Source organism: Zalophus californianus, chromosome 14 (genome assembly GCF_009762305.2).
Source record: "Zalophus californianus isolate mZalCal1 chromosome 14, mZalCal1.pri.v2, whole genome shotgun sequence".
In the NCBI taxonomy this organism is placed as follows: Eukaryota; Metazoa; Chordata; class Mammalia; order Carnivora; family Otariidae; genus Zalophus; species Zalophus californianus.
Genome location: NC_045608.1, coordinates 55,957,067 through 55,977,653, shown reverse-complemented (window position 1 = coordinate 55,977,653; position 20,587 = coordinate 55,957,067). Strand labels below are relative to the sequence as shown.

The following is a 20,587-nucleotide window of genomic DNA, read 5'->3' as shown; positions in this document are numbered from 1 at the left end:
AGATGTTTAGTAAGAATATGCAAATATGAAAGATGATATAAAATAGACTGACTTAATGCCACTCAATTTTCAGATAACTGCACTACAGTATTGAACAAACATTTCAACATCTGGAAGTCAGAGTTTTTCTCTTCTTTTTATTTTAGATTTTATTACTAAGAAATATAGAAATAAGGAATCCTATATATTCTAAGATTTTATGGGTTGTTAATGAAACTCCTTCAGAGAAACCAAAAGAAAAGCCACACACACCACTGAAGTCCCTGATGTCTATAAAATGTGATTTGGGGAACCTAACAGGCTTGGGGGGACTTCAACATGAAAGTAAGAAGCACCTTCAGACTGCTCCCTGATCTGAATGTTTAGGAAAAAAGGGGTTAGTGGCAATTGGCAGCTCATCTCAAGTCCTTTTAGCATCCCATCCCTTTAACAGAAAAAAAAAAGATACAATTGTCGGGTGTTTAGAGTAAGAAGAGCCCGCAAACATGATTTCCAGCAGGACAGTGTGCAAAAGATAAAAACCCAAACTCTACAGTCTTTACGGGCTTCACTAAGGTAAATTGCATTAATGAATGAATGGCTTACTTCACCTTTTCTAGGACAGACATTCTGTTCTTACTGCGTGTTTTGCAACACTAAAATTGAAAATAGAATCATGCCTGAGGTATGTCTAATGAAAGAAATAAGAGGAACTTGTAACTACAACTTCATAAAAGGCTCTTATAAACTGTGTTAAAATTCAATAATGAAATAAGCTGTCCTACAGTGGGATTTCCCAAACCACAGAATTCACTGCCAAGAACATAAACCCATTCCTAAAACTTGATTCTTTTATCTGCAGTAAGAGAAATAATTGGCAATTAAATCTCACTCTGCGTGTGTGTATAAGTATACGTGTGTGTATGTGTGTATGTGTAACACCTCTCTCGTTTGCTCATTTAAAGGTAGAATGTGAAAGCTGATAGGTTTGAGAGTTAGTTAAAATGATGACTTTATTTCTCTGTGTGTATGAATATTGACTCTTCCCTCAAAGAGCCTGTCCACCCCATGGCAAAACTGTGAGACTCCTAGAAAGACCGGTCCATTCACACTTCAACAAAATGAGTTTTATTGTACTCAGATGCATCAAATTCTTTGATTAGAAAAATACCCGGCAATCTAACGTCTAAGAAAATTGATCTACTATTAATTTTTAATAGTAAGCCTAAGTACTTATAGAACATAATTTCACTTTGGATATTTTTAGAAATTAATACCTATAAAATGTCTGTGATAAAAAGTGAAAACACCTAAGGGAATTGACAGCTTAAAAAGGCCAAGTGTACAGCAGTCTGCTAATATACCTAAGAGACCTTCCTTCTCATTTAGTAATAGTTAACAAAGATGAACATAATACTCAAAAACACTTACCTGCATAGCTATGCCTTTAACCATGTTTGCCTTTACCAGATAAAGTCAAGCCAGTGGGATTCTGAGCATCTTCAGGCAGGGAAATGGTGGTGTGGGGGAGGGGAGAGGAGATGCTGACTAGTGGGAATGATCTGCATTATGATGGGGTGATATTTGTCTTCCTCTTACTCCAAAGTACCACCAATTGTGTAAGAGAGAAGAAGGCAATGATTTCCAATAACTGACCCAGAAAAGACTGAGTGGGTTTGTGCGGTGTGGGAAGGTCACTCCTAAGCCCAGAACCTTACTTGCCTGCCTACTGAGATTGGGGTTTTCTCTTTTGCTGGTTGAATAATAGAATATCTTAGGTTGCCAGCATGCTACATAAAAGTACAGATATTAGCAAAAGAATTTCTTAATATTGTTATTGCTATATACTGGTTATTTTTTTGGAGTTTTATAGTTAACTTTTAAAATTTATACGAGGAAAATTATCCTAATTGGAAGATAAGTTCTAAAATCTCCTGGATTTTTGGTTCAGAGTATGAGGTTTGTTTTCGGAATGTGTCTGAGAGATTAACTTTCACAGCTAAGCTTTGTTCTAGCCAGGACTGAAGTTAATGCATGTGCTCTGAGTCTGTAGTAACGAGATGCTCCACTAAGCAGAAGTCTGTAGTAATGAGATGACTCCACTAAGCAGGAGTCAGCTTAGTGACCAAGAGCATGGAATTACAGCTGCTACTTATTTTCTCTAAAGGTATCTCCTCATCTTGAATGTAAGGATAATAATAGTGCTGACCTAGAATAATCTGGACGATTGATTTAGGTAATGAGTGTATTGCACCTGGCACATAGCTATCACTCAATAGCTGGTAACTGCTCTAGGATTATGAAACAGGGTAAGGGATGGAAAGTAACTAAGTAGAAGTGGGGCACGGGACAATTCCCAAAGTGTCATTTCTTAAGTGAGAATCTCCTCGCTGTCAATCAGCAACAGCTCTATTATATCAGCTATTTGAGACTATCACCAAACCAGCCGAAAAGACTGCTGCCCAAACCGAGAAAAGAAAATTGAGTATGGTGACCAGATGAATGACTGAGGCCACCCAAGCCTATCACTAAATCCACCATTCTTTGGTAAGCCATCACCCTCCCCACCTCTCCTTGGGAGAATACTTTTTTTTTTTTTAAAGATTTTATTTATTTATTTGACAGAGACAGCGAGTGAGGGAACACAAGCAGGGGGAACGGGTGAGGGAGAAGCAGGCTGCCCGCTGAGCAAGGGAGCCCGACGCGGGGCTCCATCCCGGGACCCTGGGATCACGACCTGAGAGCCGAAGGCAGATGCTTAACCGACTGAGCCACCCGGGCGCCCCGGGAGAATACTCTTAATGTTGGCTTTAGCAGGTTATCTGAAATGGCTGACAGCTCACAAGGAAAGCCCTCAAAGCATTTCATGCAGTTTCAAATAAGGCTCAAACAGCATTAGCAAGCATGGGGGCGGGGTTCCAGCAAGTTGGAGCGGGCAGTATATCTGAAGACATGTTTCGTGGGTCTCCAGTTCAAAACTGGCCACTATTTCAGCACAGATTTTTCAGTGGTGTTTAAAAATTCCCTAGGGCAAAGTGGTTTTTATCCTTGTTTTTTAATTTAAATAGACCATGAATACACCGGAGAGACTTAAGCCTCAACTCCAGTATCTCTGTGGAGACAACCAGGATTCAACTCTAGTATCCACTGTGGGTGGCAGAACCTGCCAGAAGCACTATCGGTGTGCCTAGGAAATGCAGAAGTGACTAAAAATGTTCGCTGTAAATTCACGCGGAGAGCCCTGAAACAGAAAAGCTAAAGGCGAGGCAGAATTTTATTTTTAGTCATCAACAGGTGGAAGTCTACTCACTATTCTCCTTTTCTGATTTATCATGATAATAAGGATATACAAAAAGCATGAGCAACTGCATAGTACGGAGCTGACAGTGGAGAAGGTGATACAGGTTCAAGTACTTTAGACCTGTAATCCTTAACATTTTATTCACTCATGGGGTTTTTATGTAAATCTTGGAATCCTGTAAAAAGCAGTGATTTTCTTTGGAGAAATTGTACTAGATTCAGGTTTAATCACTTTGAAACAAATAATTTAATTGTTGAGCTTGGCAATGTGGGTCATTAGGAAGCATGAAAATAAGGTTATTTTATCTATTTCCAGAAAATTCATTCATTTATAGATTTATTATGAACACTGCAGCTCCTGGACTCGTGCCAGGTTGGGAGCTGTGGAAAAGACAATGATACATTGGACCTGGACTCTGTCCCCTATCACACAGAGATCTTGTAGAGGTTTCAGACTCATGACATAACTAGTTGCAATGCAGTATCAAAACTGGCAAGAGCCAGAGGAGAGATTTACTTAAAATATTAGGATTTCAAGGGATGAAGAAAAATGGACAAGATTATTCCAACTGGACACCTGGGTCCTTCTCAGAAGAAATGTCATTTAAAAGTAGCACAGCTCCCTCTACATGGTGGTGCTTAAAAAAATATTTGTAGTCTGAAGGAATGAAAGATGTTGGAGGGATGAAGGCTCACAACACCAGGCACACAACGGTTACTCAACAAATGCTTCCCCAGTGGAACTGCAGACTTTAAGGAAGGGCATTCCACTGGAGGAACTGAGCAAACTCATAGGCAAGTGGGGTCATGTGGGGGAATGAGAGGAAGGGGCTTGAAAAGGTGGACAGGATTAGGCAGGCTGGGTGGTATTAGATGGATGAAGAGGAGCCAGTGCTGATTTTGCAGCTACTGGGGCATCGAGTCCACACTCCTTGACACGAATCCCAAGGCTTTCTGGGATCTGGTGCCTGCCCACACCTCCAGCCTTCTCTGTCTGTTACTCCTCTCTCCATTACACTGGATTTCTTTCACTTCCTCAGTAAACAGCACTTTCTCTCCCCTCCAACTATCACACATACTAGTCCTTCTGGCAATTGTCCCATGTTGGTCCTTCTTTTGCCGCCTCTGGCTGGTTGACTCCTACTTACATCCAGGTCTCAGCTTTCACATCACTTCTTCCAGGAAGCCTACCCACCCCTTGAACTAGGTTAGCTCCCCCTTCTATGTTCTCCCACAGAGCCTGCACTTCTCACTGCACCTTATCGCAATTCCCTGGAATTCCCTTTAACTAGTAATCTCCCTCTTTGTGTGGGCTCTCTGAATGCAGAGACCTTGCCTTTCTCGTGGCCATATCCCTAGTACCTAGCTCATTTCCTAAAATACTTAGGAAATGCATTTGTTGAATGAATGAAACAGACAATACCAGAGGTGGTATTAAGAAATTGATCATATGTAATGTATGGTGATTAACATAACAATAAAAAAAAGAGGAAAAAAAAAAGAAATTGATCATACCCCCTATTAATGAGTAAGAGGAACTCAGGATTAAAAAAAAAAAAGGAAAGTGTCTGGCAAGGGTGTATGGTCATTAAAATGTTATAAAAATGAAATACTAACAGTTGTTAACATTTATTGAGTGTCTACCATGCCGAGTACTGTGCTAATTGCTTTCCAAGCATTATGTCATTTAGTCCTCACATAATATTATGAGGAAGGTATTGTTTATAAGAACATGAAATCAGAAATACAATTACATATAAATAAAATCTGACCTCCTTACAAAAACACTGTGTCTCTACCTTAAATACCACTTGTGGTTTTGGCTACCACAGCCCACAAGATATATATGAAGTATCTGAAGGGAATGGGGAAGTAGTTGTATAAAGACAGACTAAAAAAAACAAGGGGTATTAAAAAGAAGATGAGAAGTCTCTAAAGCTTTGAATAGTCTAGAAAAGATGACAACAGACTTATCCACAGGAAAGTCACTAAAACTTCAAAGAGGTAAGTTTAAGATCCATAAAAGGATGTGCTACTAATATTACTAAGACTAGGTTGAAAATAGAAAATAATATTTAAACTTTCAAAGGACGCATGAGTCATAGAGCTGTAATGAATTACTAATGAACATTAGGATTTAGAGGCAAATTCTTAATCTGACAGTAAGGAGAATAACTATATTCTTCCATAACACATTTCCTGGTGCCACTGTAATAGGAAAACACACATTTTTAGCAGGACCAAGAGTCTAATTCAATGTACTAATGTTATTTTCTTTACCGACTTTGGAACAGATGTTCGTAAATACTCAATTATAGCAGCTTTTTCATATATGCCTCGTATAGTGTCTGTCTCTAAGGCCAATAAACCTTCGTTGAGTACTAAGAGTGACCAGGGGTGGCACAAGCTAAGAAGCTGAATTTTCATTCTATTTTGAGGTAGAGACATTGGCTTCAAATCCAAAAGATGATTAATAGTATCTAAAAAGGAAGGGGTCTGATTACCACTATTACTATAAAAAGACTGTGCTCCAAGGGGAGAATAGGAGTAGAGCAGGTATGTACAAGTGGGGAAAACAACAACAACACACACACACACACACACACACACACACACACACACACACACACACACACCCCTCCCTTTTTCACTGTCTTTAGTTCTAGAACTTTGCCCTTGAAGTAGAATGGAGAGTTCACCTGACTCATAGTTCTTCTGCTTTATAGTCCATTTTTAGTGTTTTGGCAGTAAATCCAGATGCTTGGAAGGTTAACTTTTTCTCTTTAACACTTTGCTTTTAGAACAGGTGGGTTTTTATTTTCTGTGCCAGATGCCAGAATGCAGTGTAACCAGTGATCTGCTCAGCTGATCTGTGCAATGGGAAATCTTAAAAAAAAAAAAAAAAAAAAGACTCCTTTGACTCTCAATTTCTTCTGTGTAATTGACTTTATCTAAAACTTTAAGTCCTGAGCTCTTTTTTTTTTCCTTGTATGGGGAGAAGTATCAGTTTTGAGATAAGTGAGATAGGCAAATACCTGCCCAGAATAACAAGTAACACCACGGAATTTGAAAGCACAATTTATGCCATTTTTATATTCCTATCTTACTTCCACATACAAACTAAAGTCAGAACAACAAAGTGAATTTACAAGATCCCCTCAATTACCTATGGCTGCTTTGGATCACATATAAGCATCATCGTGCAGTAAGGTTGCAACACAACTGGAAAGAACTGGGTGAAACAAAGAAATGACTAAAGATTTTTGGAAAAAGTTTTTAAACAGAAAGGGGCCCATGTCCAAGAGAAAGTGAGTGATATCACACTAGGCATGAAATGGAAAACAAGGTTGTAAACATCAACGTGCTTGGCAGAAACAACCCCAAATTTCTTTGTAAAAATCATACCCGCCCCTCCAGTTTTTCTCTCCAGAGATCACTAGGCCACTATTGTAATATCCCTTTACCCATATCACCTTAAAAGGTGATTGATTGGGCGCCTGGGTGGCTCAGATGGTTAAGCGTCTGCCTTCGGCTCAGGTCATGATCCCAGGGTCCTGGGATCGAGTCCCGCATCGGGCTCCCTGCTCCTTGGGAGCCTGCTTCTCCCTCTGCTTCTCTCTCTCTCTCTCTCTCTCTCCCTCTCTCTCTCCTCCTCTGTCTCTCATGAATAAATAAATAAAATCTTAAAAAAAAAAAAAAAAAAAAAAAAAAAAAAAAAAGGTGATTGATAAACACTAGGATAGCCCTCCAAACACCTCTGGGAAATCACTACGATGTCCGTTTTCAAGATGAGAAATGTAGACAGAGATAAATTTGCAAGCCAAGCACGAATGGGGAGAGGGAGATGAGAAGAATGGAATTCAAGAGCATCAAATTTCCAGGCCTCTGTACACAGTGTTCTTATCTCTAAAGAAATTCTAATAAAGGTCTGAACCATTACAACTAACTTTGAAATAGTAGAACACTGGATTCAAGGATAAAGTTTTAATACTATTACAATATTTGGATTACTTCCTAAAACATGAAGTTGAAAAAACAGAAGCAACAGTATCACATTAAGAAGAAATAAAAAATCGTCCAAAATTTACCTTTTCTTAAAAAAAAAGTTTTATGGGTAAAATATTTAGACACTAAAGATAAAGATACATTCACCCCTAAACACACTAACATATAAATACAACCCTCTACTGTAATTATGCAATTTATTTAATTAATTTCTTGAAGACAAAGAGAAACAGAAATATAACATCTTCTGGAGTGAATTTTGAAGAACCCCAAGAATCTAGCCTAAATTTAAATGCTTGTTATTTGACTGATCTTTGAGCACATCTTCACAGTTGGGACAAAGCTTCTGTAGAAATCTGGAGGAAGCAACACTAAATGTCTCGCGTCTAGTGGCTGCATAGTCATTGTCATGACCTTCCAAAGAGAAGAATAACACAGTACAGACCCAGAGGATTCTATTGCTGAATATGTCCATCTGCTCCAATTTCCCTTTATCTACAACATGCATTTTAAGTCCCTCCATCTCCTGTGCCTCCACCTTGTTCTAAACGGCTGTTCTGGTTAAGTCATCTTATTTGGATGATTCACTATAACCTCCTAACTAGTTTTCTGCTTCTACTCTTACCCTTCAACTCATTCTTCACAGAAAGCTGGAATGATTTTTTTAAAATGAAAATATGATCACATCATCCCTTATCCTTCTTTATACTTTTCACTGTGCCTGCAGGAAAAACCAAGGGGCTGAATATATTATAGAATCCTTTCCTGGGACAGTCCTTGCCTACTTTTCTAGCCTGACTTCCACCATGACCAGCCAGGTCCTCTGGGTTCCTGTATGGCCTTCTTGCAGTTCTTAAATGTATCTATCTCTTCCCAGCTCAGATTTTTTGAACTTACTGTTTTCTCTGCCTACAAAGTTCTATCACCCAACTCTGCTAACTTACGCATACTTCAGGTTTCAGCATCAATGTTACTTCCTCAGAAAGACACCTTTACTGATCACCCAAATTAATTTCAATTTCCTATTGCTTTTTTTCACAGCACCTACTCTTTTTCCACCATACATTTTCATTCATTCATTCATTCGTTCGTTCATTCATTCATGCCTTTAGGCACACACTCATTCAACGATTATCACTAAGCACCAACTAGGCACCAAGCACTGTTTTAGGTGCTAGACAGCCAGGGTCCATACTCTCAGGGAACCTACATTAATGTGTAACTCTATGTTTATTGGTGTGTTTGTTTGATGCTTGTCTTTTCTTTTAGATTGTGAGCTCTGTGAGACCAAATAATACAAAAAGTAAAAAGGGTAGAACCTGTTAAATTTTCTATAATTCCTTAGTGACAAAGCTAGCCCCAGAAGCCAGTCCCTAGTAGTTAGTGCTTTTCCTTGTTTTTAGGAACATATGAAATAGTTGGTGTGGTGAAAACCACTAGTGTTCTCTTTTTACCCTGGGAACACTATATATACTACATTTCCCAGATTTCCTTGCAGTTAAGTCATGGGATTAAGTTCTAGCCAGTGATATGTGAGCCACTTTCAGGCTTGCCTCTATAAAGCTTTCTTCAGTGCTCGTCTCTACACTCTCTCCTGTTGGCTGGAAACAGAGGACTCGGTAGTCTAAGAGGATGAAATGGACCTGGTTCTCTGAATTACACCATGGAGGAAAGTCACCTATTGACCAAGAAAGACTACCTGAGATTGGTACATGAAGGAGAAATTTGGGGATTTATCTGTAATAATAAATATTATTACCTATTATTTCTTATACATTTGGCTTTTCTACGAACATTAGCATTTAGAGACATTAGCCAAAATGGCTACTGTGCATTATCACATTTTGAATCCTGGCATATTTCCTAAAGAAGGCCACTGGACAGTTCACCTTGTATTCATATTCAAGTCAAATGAAGATCAAAGGTCCATTTTAATTCCTCTCACAATTCTGTGAACCTCTTGAGCATAAAAAGTATCAATGTCAAGTCAATGTCAAACATAAAGAACAATAATTTGAATATGTGGTCTATGCTTTAAAAAAATTAGCATGAAATTTGGCACTTCTGATGTCATATTTCTTGTAAAATGAAAGTAATCCAAAATTGCTATTTTATCCCAAGATAAAAGACATTGACTTGTGGTGAATCAAGTGGTTAAAAATTAAAACTGGTGATTATTACTCTAGTAAATTAATTTGCTTACTAGCTCAAAGTGACTTTTGGGTATTATGTAAATATAATCAACCCTGGACATAAAATACACTTTTTTTTCACAATAAAGCACAAAATATGGTATATATGTTTTCTTGTTATTTATATTAACTGTATCCTTTTAATTTTATATCGAGTCAAAATGATTAAATCTAAAACACAAGTTTATTAGTAATCCTAAGCATAAATAAATTTTGAGTTTAATATAGACAAATAAGATAGGAATTCAAGGAATGTGCCTGGTCTGTCACTGTGATTTTTCATCATCTCATGAAGAATGTTTTATTGTTATTTGGGTCATTTTAAAGTGACTAATACAATGACCTTTTAAGATACTGTATTAAAGGGTGAGGGCTTTTGAAAAATCAGGAGGCACAATCAGACATTCTTCAAAATACTCAGTAACAACAACAAAAAGCCAACTAAGCAAATACATATCCAGTCAATGCATTTAAAATTATCATAGCCTATCCAGCTATAAACATAAATAGGAAGGGCTGGGATTTCTGGGATGTATGTCTCCACCTCTGTTTCTTGATTTCTGGATTAGATTAAGGGAATAGATGGAAATGAGATGCAATGTTACACAAAATAGTTACAAGACTATGAAATGAGTTAACGAATAGAAAATGATGTTAGCCAGCTTCTAAAGTCAATACAACCAAGGAAGCATTCAAATTATTTGTTTCTTCCCCTCCTCCAGCCTTCCAGAAAAGATGCTGCAGGAAGCTGAAGGGACTATGCATTTGCTCCAATAACATTTATTGTATGTGCTTCCTCAAAGTCCTGGTCTAGGAACTCCTCTCCATTGCTGGTGCTGATGCAACTCCTCCATGCACCTCAGTCTAGCGTAGACACACACCCTCCATACATCTGATCTCTTATTGAGGTCTGTTCTTTACCTTCTATATATAGAGATACATATTTGCAGACTATTCTATGAATAGGAATATCTAGAACGGAGAGGGCTGTCTGTGTTACTAAAGTTAATATCCTTTTAACAAAGCCTAAAGTAATCTTCCTCTTCTCCCAGTCAATGTAATTCTCAATTACCTGCCCACACCACAGGGTAGAATTAATAACCCTCTCAACCCTTGCCAGCTTCATGAACAGGCTCAAAAATTATGTGCAAATTTTATTAACAGCAAAGAGCAATATCTTAGCAGGTATATTTAGGGTTTACTAAAAGTGGTGAAGATCGAGGGTAATAAACACATTTAAAATCACATCATTCATTTAATTAAGTCCTTCACATAATCTAAAAATCTCTAAAGGTCTTCCAGAATCAGGGTCTACAGGCTGCAGCCTGGCTTTATGCTAATCTCTGTTTCTAAGAAGATGACAACTCCTACATTACGTCAAAAAGCTATGCAATAAATAAGTTGAGGAACTTAGGAGAAGACTGAAATTTCTTCCAGGATGAAAGTGATTGTAATGAATGCATCCAGTTTACAACCTCACACATGGGTGCTCAAAAGTCTTAAAGGGCAGCAACTAAAAGAATGCATTTACTATTTTGAAAATAAATTCAAATACTTCATATATGTTAAAATATATTCTCGAGTACAAGAACATTAGAAGGACTGTGATGAATCTTATGTGTTTTTGTATTTAAAATATATTCTCGAGTACAAGAACATTAGAAGGACTGTGTTTAGAATCTTATGTGTTTTTGTATTTACCGTAATAAGGATTCATTGTGCAAAGTCTGAACATTCTGGCAAGCTGTAGCAACCCTAGGAAATGTTAATGCCAGATACATTTTATATCCATATTAGGCTGAAGCAAAAAGATGGGTTGACGTGAACTGCAAATTGGGGTCTTCTTTTGCTCAAAATTTTTGTAGGACATCAGTAATGTTCTCTCCAGATTATAAGTGAGGCACCAAATTTTGTATTTCTAGGATATTCATGATGATTACAAGCACACAAATCAACACCTGTAACTTGAAAATAGAGTTAGAGATGTTTGACTACACACATCCTGGGAAAGATTTTAGTTCCCCTATAGAATTTAAGATATATTTCAAAGTTTGTCATTCCATAAAGTCTTTTGAAATGATGACTGTGTCTAAGTTGGAATCTTTAAAAAGTTCCTTTATTAGCTGCCATGTAATTGTATTCTGTACATATGTCAATTAATATAAAGATCATAAATAGCCATAAATAATTAACATCCACAAAAATATCCTCTTGATAATAATATAGTTAGCCGCTATATGCCCCAGGAATCATTCAGCTTTGTGGCTATGTGGACCCTCTGTCTCCTTTATTTTTCCATCATTTCACTTTCTATATGTATTTCCACTGCTTTGTAAAGAACTCCACTAGAGGGTGAATAGGACAATAAATGGATATAAGTGGACTAAGATCTATCAAGGGAGGGCTGAAACTACCTACTCAAATGGGGTTTGGTTTATTTGTGGACTTCAAATATCTGTGTTATTCCTATTTTTTGCTATCCCCCATAATCATATTGGCCATTATAAGAGTGATAGATAATTTAGAGAAAACAATCTAATATGCAGTTGAAGAAAGATGTACTATTTGGTGAGTTGTGGAGTTTGTTCTAGCAATTTAGATTTGGGTTACAGGAGTTCACAATTTTTAGAGTGTATAAAGATGATGCTTAATGATGTTTGGGGATTTGACATCCCCAATTAGGGAATACACAATCTGATTGCTGTGGAGTATATAATGATAATAATTTTATTAAGATTTCATAATGGCAATTAACCCTAAAGTGTAGAGCAGAAAACATAATTCTAGTTTTTAAAAAATACAACTTCTATCATTTAATCTAAAGTATGTTTAAGGACAAATTTGGCATAATGGTCAGGCAATTCTGGCCAACAGTCTATTTAATGAAACTGTGGCTCCTGGTGATATTGTTGCCAACATTTCTGGTTCAGCCAGGGAATATATCCTCGGAACTTCTGCAGAGAATAATAAAGAATAAATAGATCTCATTAAAGACACGAAATGTGTAGAAATGAAGGTAAATCACAACTGAGCTAATTAGCACATTATTTATAGGTCTTTTGTCATACTGTATTTAAACTCAGGAGCTGGGGAGAGGCTCCTGTCATTTAAGAATGATTCTTGTCACAAAATAAGAATGTGCTAATGCAAATCCCATACTTTTTTTTGGTAACTCTTAATCCCCACACTTTTTAATGAGTGTTAATTTTGAAAATTAAAACTAACATTATGCATTCTTCTAACATTGATATTTCAAAATGTATGGGGTGCATGTTTTACCACCCTGATGAGAAACCATGGGTTCACATAAAAACCTAATGATGTAATGTATGGTGATTAACATAATAAAATAAAAAAATAAAAATAAAAATAAAAAAGAAACCATGGGTTCTGATTGTGGTTAAAAGCACCAGTGGTAAACATAAAAGAGGCCCAGAAAGGCTAAACATCATGATGTATCTTACCACTCTGCTTTTAAGTTACATATTCATTCTACTCACTAAACTCTGGCAATGCCTCCAAGTTAAAAGAATGTTACCAGAAATAGGCACCAAATTCCTTTTTTTTTTTTTTTTCCCCCTAGTCACAGGCTCCAGCCCAGCCTAATATCCAGAGAAGTTTGTAACAGCCTGTTGCTCAGTTATGGCATGCTAGTTACTGGCACGGATTCCAGGTTAGTGTTCAACAAGCTTGGGACAGGTCAGCACTTCCGGGGGCATTTCTGGGAGGGTCTGAAGCAGAGAGACTTAGCCCTGGAGCCAAGGCAACATGATTCCCCAGGAAAGCCAGCCTAAAGCAAGGTGGAATGTGCAAGCTGTTTTCCTGTCAGGAGACGGTGCTCCCTCTACCGAGGTGGCAAGATTGTGTACTTGAACGGCATTCAAGAGTTTTAAATAGCGAAGAAAGCTGCTCTTTCTCAAATCAGTAGGCTCTCTCAGAGCCCCAGGGGGTATCAACATGGAGGGTGGGAGTTGCCTGGAGACACTCAGCTCCTATCTGGGTAACCACTGCCGGGGACCCCAGTGCTATGCCAAGTGCCTTTTTGTCCTGAGGCCATTTTTGTTTTTGCTGTAGGGTGCCCCAGAGGATTCCCAGAATGCCTCAGTAGCTCCTCACAGACTTTGTGGCTGTGGAGAGACTGTGGTAAGACCTTCATTGGAATTCCTCAGCTCTGTTCATACCCGAAACACAGTATTTGGTTATCTGGGGCCACACTTTTAGAGGCCCTGATATCTGATGGGAGGGAGAGGGTTGAGTCAGGGACTACAGGAGTCTCTCCAGAAAAGAGTGTCATGCTATTAGAGGCTGGACTGGCTAAAGGAATTATTAGTAATGTTCCATCTGGAGAAGAGATGACTCAAGAGATATGTGACGAAGCAGCATGGCAGAGCGTGGAAGCTCGGGACATAATAAACTGAAGAACTCATTCAGAGTTCCAGTAGAACAGCCTGGGCTGTCCCGGTCAGTGGTGAGCTCCCAGCGCCGGAGAGGGTAATTTTCCAGGATTAAATTGTATTAATCAGATGCCTCGCTCACCACAGGGTACACAAATTATTCAATGTGTTAATTATCGCATAATTAATAATTATACTTGTTTTTAGGCATGGAATTGATAAATGACTAAGAAGTTTCTATAGGTCTCCGAGACTCTCTGATTTGATAATTCAAGTCTTACTGTCACTGGCTTAGGTTCACATATTATCTACCCTGGGTTATAGAAATCTTTGAGGAGGTTTTATTTTAATATTTATTTATACTAGCAGCAACATTTATTATATATTACCTCAATGATATTTGATTATTGCCTTTTATCCTCTAGGCTGGCAGGATAATGGCGCCTAATACATTTTCCAATCCCTTCCTAAAAGAAAAACATAAAACCGAAAACCAAACAAAACACACCAATTAAAAGTACCAAACCAGTCCTTTGCATGTGGTGAAAAGCAGCCAGAAGTCCACAGGGGAAAAAATAAACTCTTGTTTTCAGAATAAATTTTGAAATTTTAATACAAAAATGGATAGCAGCCAGTTGTGGGATAGACTAGGTGAGGGCTGGAAGGAATTGTAAACTCTGGCCTGATTTATGCAGATGAAGCAAACAATCAGGCTGGGCTTAGGGAGATATTCTCAGCAGCTGGACAAAGCATCGTGCCCAGGGAATCTGGCAATAAGCAAGAGGTCTAGAAAGACTGGTAGGAGTATGAAAGGATTGGTACTTGTACTTAGCATGTGACCTGAATTATAGCAGCATTTGATAAATGTTTATAGGATGAGTGAGCAAACAAATAAATGAACAAATGTCTGGAAATTGGCCGAGGGGGTCCCCATCACGGGTACTGGGGCTGTGTGAGATTGCAGTCCTCATAGGAACAGAGAGGGTGGGACCAGCTACTGGATCTGGGGCACCAACACAGAATAAAACCAGGACAGTTGCCTACATACTAAATCTGTATATGCTTGTATTTCTGCCTGACAGTGTAGGCAAAAGGAGTCACCACCAAGCTAAGGGACACACGAGGAGGGAGCTGTCTCTGCTGGGAGGTAAGGAAATGGTCTGCAAGGTACACATAGAAAGGAACTCCTCACAAAATATGAAATATTAACTATGAACTGCTCATGATATTATGAAAATATAAAAAGGATTATTATCTCTGATTGTCCCCCAGCTGCAGTTAATAGCAGTTTCTGACAGAGTCGGAAACTGAGACCAGCAGAAATGTGCACCAAAATCTTATTTTGGAATTTTTAAAATACCATCATTTATACCTTCAAAGGTACTTTGTTTTCAAGTCTCCATAGGGCTTGCGTACTTCTGAAGGTGGGGGAATGGACCTGATGGTGTCAGAAGTTGGGCTGTTGGTGTTGGCTGGCCTGTCAGCACACCTTGCTGCTCTTCATCCCTGAGTGGAGAGCAATGTTGAGGCCATGGGGTAGCGGAGTGGGAATAAGGAGACCTCAAGTGCTTCCACCTATTCTGACTTCAATTTAACTTGTATTTCTTAACTTCTGAAAGCTGGAGTAGGTCAAGGAGACCCATGGTTATAGTTTGAGCATGAATCATTGCAACCCAAGTAGGCCCATGAAGGCGTCTGCTGGGAGGATTTTTTGCATTCCAGTTGGAGGGCGAACTCTGTCAGCAATGATTTGGGGCATGAGGAGGGTTTGGGGTGGGGTCCCTGTCCACCTTACTTAAATAGGTCCCTCTTCTATCATTCTCTATCATTTTACTTTGATAGTACATGAAATTATACTATTTTATCTTTTTCTTTTTTTTAGTTTTTATTTTAATCACGTGGTGCTCATCATGACAAATGCCCTCCTTAATCCTCATCACCTATTTACCCAACACCCCCACCCACCTCTGCTCTGGTAACCATCAGTTTGTTTTCTTTTTTTTTTTTTTAATTTGGTACTATTTTTTTTATTTTGTTATGTTAATCACCATACATTACCTCATTAGTTTTTGATGTAGTGTTCCATGATTCATTGTTTGTGCATAACACCCAGTGCTCCACGCAGAACGTGCCCTCTTTAATACTCATCACCAGGCTAACCCATCCCCCCACTCCCCTCCCCTCTAGAACCCTCAGTTTGGTTTTCAGAGTCCACCGTCTCTCACGGTTCGTCTCCCCCTCTGACTTACTCCACTTCATTCTTCCCCTCCTGCTATCTGCTTCTTCTTTTTTTTTTCCTTAACATATATTGCATTATTTGTTTCAGAAGTACAGATCTGTGATTCAACAGTCTCGCACAATTCACAGCGCTCACCATAGCACATACCCTCCCCAATGTCTATCACCCAGCCACCCATCCCTCCCACCCCCCACCACTCCAGCAACCCTCAGTTTGTTTCCTGAGATTAAGAATTCCTCATATCAGTGAGATCATATGATACATGTCTTTCTGTGATTGACTTATTTTGCTCAGCATAATATCCTCCATTTCCATCCACATTGTTGCAAATGGCAAGATTTCCTTCCTTTTGATGGCTGCGTATTATTCCATTGTATATTTATACCACATCTTCTTTATCCATTCATCTGTCGATGGACATCTTGGCTCTTTCCACAGTTTGGCTATTGTGAACATTGTTGCTATAAACATCGGGGTGCACGTACACTTTCGGATCCCTACGTTTGTATCTTTGGGGTAAATACCCAGTAGTGCAATTGCTGGATCATATGGTAGCTCTATTTTCAACTTTTTGAGGAACCTCCATACTGTTTTCCAGAGTGGCTGTACCAGCTTGCATTCCCACCAACAGTGTAGGAGGGTTCCCCTTTCTCCGCATCCCCGCCAACATCTGTCGTTTCCTGACTTGTTAATTTTAGCCATTCTGACTGGTGTGAGGTGGTATCTCATTGAGGTTTTGATTTGGATTTCCCTGATGCCGAGCCCAATCATATGTAAACTTCATGAAAGGAAGGACGAGGCCAGTGAGCATCAACCAGCAGGGATTTTGCTGCCTTTGTCCAGGGGACATTTGGCAATGTCTGGAGACACTTTTGGTTGTCACGACTGGGCAAGGGTGATACTACTGGCATCTTGGTAGATGATAGGACTGCTGCTAAACATCCTACCATGCATAGGACAAGCCGCACAACAAGGGAGTATCTGTCAAAATGTCAATATGCCCAGGCTAAGAATCTCTGGTCCAGGTTGTATTTCCAGTTCCTAGAACAATGCCTGGAAACTGGTGGGTGATAGACAAATTCTTACTAAAAATATGAATAAATGTCAGGAAAGATCGTTCAATCCAATTATTCCACATAGGGAAACAAACTTTTTGTTTTCATTGTGGATCTGAGTACCATATTTTCATATACTTACAAATTAAGTAAACATCAAAGCTTAGGAATTAAGGTGATGGTGGGGTGCCCCCACCAGGAACATAGAAATGTAGGAACTAAGATGTCCTCTGAGAATTAAACTATAAATCAACACATAATGTTGAGCCAGGGTATGTGATGTCCTTGATAAAGAATGGTGCCCAGGCAAATCTCACTTGAGTATTAGTGTAGAACTTCATCTAAAAACATGACTTAGGGAGTCAGACTGTCTGGATTCCAATCTCAGCTTCACCCTGTCCAAGCAAGTAAATGTGCTAAGCATTGTGTCTCAGTTTCCTCACCTGTAACATGGGAATAATGACAGCACCTGTCATAGAGTTGCTACAGGAATAAATGAGATAATGTATTAAAATGGTTTCATAAATGTCATGCTTAGTACATAGTTAGCCCTCAGGAAATATTAGCTGTGGTTGACATGACTGAACCATAACTTCACCTAGCATCTTATCAGATGTAAAGGCATCCAGTGTTAGTGAGACCTGCAGGGGGAGTCAGCAACGGAAGTGCTGCAAAGCAAGAGTCAGAGAGGGAATGAATAATATTTCCTGTTGTCCTATCATGTGCTAGGCAATTTTATTGCGTTCCATATCCATTACCTCATTTAATTGCCAGGGCTCATCCTTAGCTAAAGGTGGCTAAGTAACTAATCAAAGGACAGATAGTCATAAGAAGTGTTGTTGAGATGCTTGGGACCTATGTGATGATGGGCAATCCCTGTTCTTCCCACTATGTCATGAGGAGCTGCCCCATCAAAAATGACAATGACCAATCCACGTGGAGAAGATACTGACAGGAAGTTTATCTTTGCTGTGGAAATGTATGCTTACCTCGATGATCTCAAATATTTGAGTGACCCAGCTAATTTCCCTTAAACTGATTTCATCTTATTAGGTCACACTGATGCCATTTTCCTTCCTGTATCTGCTGACAGGCAAAGAACGGGCATTTAGCCCATGTGAGTGAGTATCCCTGTAGCACTTACATCTCTCAGTATAAAATCTAATAAACTACTCTGTGGTTTTATAAGTTCCTCTCTGTGCTTCTGGATCATGGGAGTCTGCCTCTGACAGAGAACTCTGTCTGCACCTGTAAACAATAGGTAGCGGACTCCCCTGCCTTGCCTCATGGTAACGTTCAGAGGAAACAAGACCTGCCGCTGGACTGGGCTCTGTGCAGTGGAGATTCAGATCTACTCCCAACCTTGGCCTCATGGTATCTGAGAGCCAAATGGAATGCCATTTTCATGAACTAATTTACCATATTTACACATGTAAGAAGTTCACCTTTTTGTATATGTTCTCCTTTTGGGGTACTTTCTTTTCCTTCTAATTCTGGGGAGAAGATACATTATTTTTTCCTATAATTTTCCCCTGAACAGGCAGCATTTTTTTAGGCAACAGTGGTGGCCTTACACTTCTGAAGGATCTGATAAGAGCTGCTGAAGGGGGGCAGTGAACTCTACTTAATTAAATCCTGGTTGCTAGAAGAGACTAGAAGAATCTGCCACTGATAGCGATGGTGACAAGCTGAGAGAGGAGTATGCTTGGGGCTGAACACATACGTACTTTCCTTATTTGGCACAATATTAGGATGGGTTCCAACCATTCTCTTCCTCTAGGAACAATTTAGGGGGAAAATATCAGCAATTAAGGATGCAGGTCATTGCATGAATAAATATGGAATATATTTATTTAAAGCTCCAGCCTTTTTAGAGGCCACTAAATAGCCAGCAAGGGCCAACCATTTTCATCCCTCTTTTCTGGGCTGAAGTCAGAAGAGATGACCTGGAAGTTGGGATCAGTGACAACCTCTCCTACCACGTCTCCATTGAACATCAATTTCTCCTACAGAATTTCAAAGCCATCATCAAACATATTACACAACTCATTTTATCAACACCAGTCTTCTGTAGTTTAGCTGACAATTGCATATTCTTATAACAGAGTCATGACTTTGGATTCTGTAACTTTACTTAAAAGCTGTGGGTGAAGAAGGAGATGCTTTAAAATAAGACAAAACAAGATAAGCTTAAAAAGAGGTATTTTGCAGAGTAGCATTCCTCAAAGTGTGGTCCATGGGCCCGGGGGTCCCCAAGACTCTTTCAGGGCACCCATAAGATCAATACTATGTTCATAACAATACAAATCTGTTACACACTTTCCTCATCATCTTGCACTGTTGGTGCAAGAGCTGCAGTGAGTAAAACTTGCAGCACCTCAGCAAGAATCAAGGGATTTACATCAGGCTCTACTAGCAGTTTTTTTTTTTTTTTAAAGTTTTTTTATTTATTTTTTTTAAATATAGATTTGTTTTTTTTTAATTTTTAATTTATTTATTAGAGAGAGAGAGAGAATGAGAGATAGAAAGCACGAGAGGGAAGAGGGTCAGAGGGAGTAGCAGACTCCCTGCTGAACAGGGAGCCCGATGTGGGACTCGATCCCAGGACTCCAGGATCATGACCTGAGCCGAAGGCAGTTGCTTAACCAACTGAGCCACCCAGGTGCCCTCTACTAGCAGTTTTTAAATGCAGTAAAAAAAAAAAAGCATTTACTTTGAGTGTCGATGCAACGGTCAAATTATTAATTATTGATTTTATTAAATTTCAACCCTCAAAGACATGTTTTTAAAATTTTGTGTGATGAACTAGGAAGTACACATAAAGTACTTCTGCTGCACACCAGTGTGTGTGTGTGTGTGTAAAGCACTTGTGCAACTGTCTGTGAGCTGGACTAGCAGCTTTTTCATGGAACACAATTTTAAGTGAAAGAAAGACTGATGGGCAAACTATGGTTATTCAGGCTTGGGTATTGCACAAATGCCTTTTCAAAAGGAACAAAGTGAGCTGTCACTTCAAGGAAAACAAATGACAGTATTTGTTGCCAATGATAAAATTGGAACTTCCAAGCAAAAATTAGAATTTTGGAAAGCTTTCATATGCCACCATGAGTATGATAGCATCCAATACCTAAAACACTTTGATGAGAATGATGGTGATATTAAGGAAAGTGATTTTCTTTTTGTTATGGTAAAGTGAATATGTCAATATTTGGGAGATCTGCACAAGTCAGTAAACAAATATTTCCCAAATGACCAATACATGATGCTGTAATATCACACAAAGGTAAAACGTCTATACAGGTACTGGATTTTAATGTAATGGATTATGCAAAGTTCACTGATGTGGTTTAAGATTCCACAATGCAGCTCATTTTTAAGAAACAACCCTACTTGTTGAGTCTAGATGTCATATCAAAGAATATC

General features: G+C 38.9%; 1 protein-coding gene across 33 annotated transcripts in view; it reads right to left on the bottom strand.

Moving 5' to 3' along the window:
- DTNA (dystrobrevin alpha) overlaps positions 1-20,587 on the bottom strand; it is a 340,156-nt gene that overhangs the window by 192,754 nt on the left and 126,815 nt on the right. Inside the window, exon 1 of one of the 33 annotated variants that reach the window (XM_027575983.2) lies at positions 5,979-5,999. The exons of the other annotated variants lie outside the window; for them this stretch is intronic. The gene's annotated coding sequence lies outside the window, so the exon portion shown is untranslated. Of the gene's footprint in view, positions 1-5,978; positions 6,000-20,587 lie in introns of those variants that run through there. 33 annotated transcript variants of the gene reach the window in all.